Consider the following 6,916-nt stretch of genomic DNA (forward strand, 5'->3'; position numbering starts at 1 on the left):
TACATACATATGAATCTATCATTGTATGATGAATTCATGAATACATCACAATGTATTCATCATTACTCTCTTCAAAGAAATAAACACTGTGTGTTGGCAACAATATCTTAGTATAATTATGAAATTAGTTTTACATAGTAGAGCTATCCTAACATAATTGTATGAGTTTTACAATATGAAAAGGCATAATAAATAATGAAACTTGGAAGGCAAATTGCATTTTCTTGCATCATAGTAGCTAAATCTAAAAAGAAATTAAGCAATATATTAATTTTTTACCAGTTAATTTAATCCTGAGTGGCTTGCTTCCTTGGTTTACTGATTAATACCTTCATCTACAATAGGAAAGGTAACTATCTTCTGTGTAATCTGCCTTGTTGTTGTTTAGTCACTAAATCATGTCTGACTCTCTGTGACCCCTGAATTATAACACACCAGCCTTCTCTGTCCTTCACTGTCTCTCAGAGTTCACTTAAACTATGTCCTTTGAGTCGGTGATGCCATCCAACCATCTAATCCTCTTTCACCCTATTCTCCTCCTGCTCTCAGTCTTTCACATCAGGGTCTTCTCCAACAGGTCAGCTCTTTGCTTCAGGTGGCCAAAGTATTGGAGCTTCAGCTTCAGTATCAGTCCTTCCAATGAATATTCAGGGTTGATTTCCTGTAGGATTAACTGGTTTGATCTCCTTACTGTCCAAGGGACTCTCAAGAGTATTCTCCAGCAGCACAATTTGAAAGCATCAGTTCTTACGCACTCAGACTTCTCTATGGTCCAACTCTCTCATCTGTACATGATTACTGGAAAAACCATAGCCTACACTGTAAAATTCTGTGTTTTCACCAAAATGGTTTTCTGTGCTTTATGTTTATTTGTATTAGGCCTTGAATACTTTAAAGAAGAACAAAAACAAAAGTTATCACTTACCAAAGAACTAAGTTTCTTTAAATCTTGTTATCATATATTGCTTTAAAATATTTTATTGTCACTTTAATTAAATGGTTAACAAAGTACTGTTTCTCAGATATCCATGATCCTTTTAAACCAGTGTCCAAATCTCTCCTAAAAACTTTTTAAAATTCTCCTTTCAAAAATCAGATCTTAGAAGCAGAAAAATAAGATAAAAATTCCAGAATATTTTAATGTCTGAAACTATCAGATTATATCAGAGGGTCCCTGGAAAATCACAAATATTTGTTCTTTCACTTCAAAAAGAGATCAAAAAAAGTATCTAATTAGATTTGTTTGACGAGTTGTATAGGCAGACTTGTCAAATCAGAAGAGACACTCAGCCTTCCTTAGGTTAAAACTGATATTGGTAAAATGTTATTAATATAAATATTCCAGAAGTTTCAGAGTTTATGGGAAGTCTTTGTGTATTTGTTACTGCCCTTTCTTTCAATAACATGTTTCAACCTCAGGGAAAACATTGATCTAAACCCTTATGAAATTTTTTTTCAAGTTTTCCTGCATTTTTCAATCTTCTGGTAGTGCTTTATCTAATATTAGTCAATATCTATATAATTTTATCAGTCACAGTTTCAATTATTACTTAAAATATTTATTGACCACCTCCTTACTTCTGTAATTTCAAACTACCATCTTCAAGGCCAGTGATTCTCAAACAGTGAGACATAGTAGACTAACGTATGTATAAGCTTTACTCCAGAGTTTACTTGACGTTTTTGGTAAACTTTTGATTTGTATGTTTCAGGATCATTAAATGTTATACATCAAGATTCGTTTCATCTTATACGAAAAACTCCATCCATTATTTAATAGAACAGTCACTGACTTCTTTAACAAAAATATATCAGTCTCCTTCAACAAAATATAGTCTCAAAGGTTTATGGAAAAGGACTGTTCTAGGTACTTTACGCTATTGACATTTCAATGAATAGAATTTTGGATATATGTTTCTGACTGACATTGTTTAGACCACTTTTAGATTCTGCCAGTGGACTACATCAGGATTTCCAGAACCCTTTTCAGTCGAGAAGCAGATGGCCTCATCAAAATGCTAACCCAATACCAAATAAAACAAGAATTAATTACATAGGGCTGAATAAGCTGGTTAGGGGAATTTTAAGGTAGATTTTTAAGGGAAGGGTATATTAATATATCTTTAATGTTTTATTTCCTGAATATATAAGAAAGTATTTTCTCATTGTTAAGCTCTCTGAAACCCAGAACAACTGCATAAACTCTGCTTTTGTAAATTGAGATGAACTATTTTAGATGATATCTAATTCTCACTAATCATCAAATGCAGAAACTTACTACTTCTACTTACTTTTATGCCTATATAGTTATTTGCAGAGGATTGATAAAAATGTCTTCCTTTTTACCAGAATATAATAAAATGATTGTGAAACCATGGCCTTATCTCAAGAGTGTCATATTTGAGAACAATGCTCATTTAATCAGATATGACAAGCTGCTTTGGAAAATAAAAGCTAGCTTTCTCACGGAGACAATGACTACAAAATTCTTACAGGAAAACTGCCTGATACCTGGTATGCAGAGCTCAGCCTCACAGAGTAAAGAAGGTTATTTCCTGTTTGGTCAAGAACCTTATACAATTTGGGGTACTATGAGAAGAGAGAAAAATGATACAAGTTTAGAGTTACTGCTAATGAATGTGGTGGAAGGAGCATCTTGGACTTTATTTCCTTACCTTGGACTACTAGATAATGAGAGCTTTTATAAGTCAAATCTGATATTACTTACTGTAGTTTTCTAAGAGAAGGAAATGGCAACCCACTCCAGTGTTCTTGCCTAGAGAATCCCAGGGACGGGTGAGCCTGGTGGGCTGCCGTCTATGGGGTCGCACAGAGTCGGACACGACTGAAGTGACTTAGCAGCAGCAGCAGCAGTTTTCTAAGTAGATGTTAGCCTTGTGATGTTTGCAGTTGTTAACTATTATATGGCTCTTGATTTGCAAAAAATCTAAGGTGTCCATGGTAAATTAATACTCTTACTGTACCTGTGTAAGTAATCAGACCAACCTAGTGAGACCAGACTTATTTTGTAATCAAGAAAATCTTTTCTTGAGATTATCATGATTACGAGGGAAGGGGAACCTGTCAGGAAGAATTGTGAAAGACATTGAAAGGTATAAAAAAGATTACTAGGTATCTGTAGTGGAAAATTATGTATTGTTTAGAGCACACCATTTCAGGTTTTCTGACGCTAAGGGCTTTGCATTTTTCATTGTCTTTGTTCTAGTTTATAACTTTATAAATTGTAGAAAATCAATGTGAATGATTCTTGCCCATGAATGTGTAAATTAATAGTGTTTGGTGGAATTAAATTGATTACTGCTCTGTGGATATTGATGAATTTTGCCAGTTTTGCATCTATTAAGCAAATATGTTTGAATATTCACCATGGATCTACATAAGATGGCTGCCCTTTGGATATTCCTGTAAACTGGCTGCAACATTTTACAGGTTCACTCATTATTTAATGGATTATGTAGAATTTGGGGCATGTGTTCTTTTAAAATATAAGAAGTTGTGATAAGTATAATACTTGAACAAGTAGCAGGAAGAAAAGTAGGCCACCAAAGTTTCAAGATTAACCATATTCAATATATTTAAAAGGTAATGTATATAATTAAGGCTTAATTTTTGATTTTACAAATGCCATGAAGAAAGAAAAATATTAGATATTAGTTTTATGTCAGCACATTTTATATCTTTATTTTATCTTTATTTTCTATAACACTGGTTGGCTCATCTCTCAGAAATGGTTTATATGAGCACTGTTCAGTCACATAATTTCATTGATTTAAATTGGTCAAAAGGCACAATGGTTGCATTTCTAAAACAATGCAAAATTTTGTCACCTAAAAAATGGTATCTCTGAAATGAAACCAAGCTCTGTATATTGAATGGTGTACTCCTGAAGATAGATTTCTAAACATTGACAATTTTTATCAATTGACAAAATTTCATATCCCTGCTCTTACTTATCAGTGCTATGACAATAAGGTACCCAGCGTAGAAATGATCAGTTGTCTTAAGGAAACTTATGTTACCACATCATTTATCAAAGTAATATAAGAAATATTCATTTTTATAGAAATTTGATAAATATTTTATGCAAAAAGAATTCAGTATCAATTAAAATTGGAAGATTCTCAATGAAAATTAGAATATTAGAAGCTCTGTGTACTCTTACCACTGAAAATTGTAACTGTGAAGCTTTAATTAAAGTTTTCCAAACCTATGTGAGCATTTCATCCCATAGATACCCATTAAGAGCATGTGGAATAATATTCCTCATAAAAACAGTTTAGAGTATGCTGTACTGTTATGAACCATATATTAGCTTGTTAATAAACTCTAGATAAATCCTATAAAAATAAGGTACTTCTAATGAGAGCAATTAAAAGTGCTTATAATAGAAAGAAGTATAAATATAAATAAGAATAAATAGAAATAAATTATATATAGTCTTATGTATAAGATTTTTTAAGTGTGTCATTTTAAAACTTTGTGTCATTTCTGTATGCATTAGTAAGTTCACTTTTATAAAAAAAAGGAATCATACTTTCTTTTCTATAACCTCCAATTTTTATTACACATAAACATATTTCTAGGCTATTAAATGCTTTAAAACACAATTTTAATGGCTTCAAAATATTCTATTTATGAATATACCAAAATATTTTAGACAAGCCTTATCAATGGGCATTATAAATTGGTTTGTTTTCACTATCATAAATTCCACACAGAATTCTTATGACTCTATAGGATAAATTTCTAATCCAAACATAGTAGATCAAAAAGTACGCAAGATTCTAATGTTCTTCATCTGTATAAGTATTTGGCCTCCCACCTCCATCAGGTTTTCCAACTGGCAGACCTGTGTTATGTTTGTATTTTACTATTAGTTCTCTTGTTACTTTTTGAAGATGTTTAAAATCATGACTAATCTCTTCAAACCTTCAACCATATCCATTTTCAGCCAGTTGAATTCACATCCTTCTATTGAAAGAAAATAGAACACATGCTTCCTCACCTAAAATAATTTTACATACTTACTTGCGTCATTGTCTATCCTTTTCACTTTTACTCAGATTAAAATGTAAATCTTTGTCTTGCATCTTGGATTCCACGACCTTCATATTCTCTATTCTGCATATCTCCCCATGTCTATTGATTCTTTCACAACATAGACCCCAAGCAAACAAATAAACAAAAAACCTCAACACCACAGTCCACTCCAGCTATTACTTTAAACTTTTTCTCCCTCCACAGTCAAAATTTTTCAGAATGTTGTTTCTACTCACAGTTTTAATTTCCTTACATTTAAGGCTCATTAAACAAGTCTGCGGCTACTGCTGCTGCTAAGTTACTTCAGTTGCGTCCGACTCTGTGCGACCCCATAGATGGCAGCCCACCGGGCTCCCCCATCCCTGGGATTCTCCAGGCAAGAACACTGGAGTGGGTTGCCATTTCCTACTCCAATGCATGAAAGTGGAAAGCGAAAGTGAAGTCACTCAGTCTTGTCCGACCCTCAGCGATCCCATGGACTGCAGCCCTCCAGGCTCCTCCCTCCATGAGATTTTCCAGGCAAGAGTACTGAAGTGGGGTGCCATCGCCTTCTCCATACAAGTCTGACCCATCTCCATCTCCTACACTGCTTTTGCCAAGTGAAGTCGCTCAGTCGTGTCCAACTCTTTGCAACCCCATGGACTGTAGCCTATCAGGCTCCTCTGTCCAAGGGATTTTCCAGGCAAGAATGCTGGAGTGGATTGCCATTTCCTTCTTCAGGGGATCTTCCCGACCCAGGAATCGAACCGGGGTCTTCCACATTGCAGGCAGACGCTTTATCATCTGAGCCACCAAGGAAGCCCATTTTTACTAATAATTTTAGTGAAACTTATCATTTGGTCCTTATTTTATTTGCCTTACCTGCAATATTAAGCATTCTTGATTACTCCATCTTTGAAATATTCACTTTCCCATGTTTTACAAAAGCATACTCTTCTATTTTTCCTACCTTTCTGACTCTGATTACTCTGATTTGACAGCTTCTTTTATCGTATACGTGCTTTAAAGTAAGTTATTTCGCAAGTACTGCACCCAGCTTTTTTTCTTTATTATTTTTTGTTTTGCTTCTTCTCTGCATAAGATATACTCTCTCTAGGAAATATTGTCTATATACGTGCTTTGATTATTATCAATCTCATGTTTCTCCTGTCCTATAGTACTATCAGGTAATTTCCATGTACCAGCTGTATCCTCACCCAAGTTATTGATAGTTAAGTTATCTCAATGTTAGTTTTCTCATTTGTAGAATGGGAATAAGAATTGTGTATCTGCTTTGGGTCACACTGTATAACACCAGTGAGATAATTTAAACATTTTACTACAGTACCTGGCAAATAACAAGTGCTTAATAAAGACGCTTTATTCCTAATCTATAGTGTATTCAAAACAATTTTGGGCAAAAATGTTATAATACTCATGTAACTACTGGGAAGAAAATCCTTGGTGAATAACAAAATTAAGGTCAAAATAATACATTGGTATGTACATGAAAGTATAAATTAGTTAAGATGACACTAGCTGCAATAACAGATGAACTGGAATTTTTTCAATGGTTTAACACAATAGAATTTTATTTTTCATTCACTTAAATAGGTGGGGCAGAAGCTTTGCCCCAGACTGATGCAGATTTGGTATGCATAGAGTCTGCCATTTAGCATACTGCAGATAGTATTCTTGCCAAATATTTTGGCACTGACTATCTTAAGTCTTTCCAGCCCCTGACACAAATTTTCTTGCCATCCACTGCCTTCTTACTAAGCCATGATATATATCTTTTAGGGTTTTGTGGTTTAGAAGTCCTACTCACTTCTACTGGCAATTTGTGTATTAGTTGTAGTAATACAAACTGCCTAAG

This window comes from Capra hircus, chromosome 6 (genome assembly GCF_001704415.2).
Source record: "Capra hircus breed San Clemente chromosome 6, ASM170441v1, whole genome shotgun sequence".
Taxonomy (NCBI): domain Eukaryota; kingdom Metazoa; phylum Chordata; class Mammalia; order Artiodactyla; family Bovidae; genus Capra; species Capra hircus.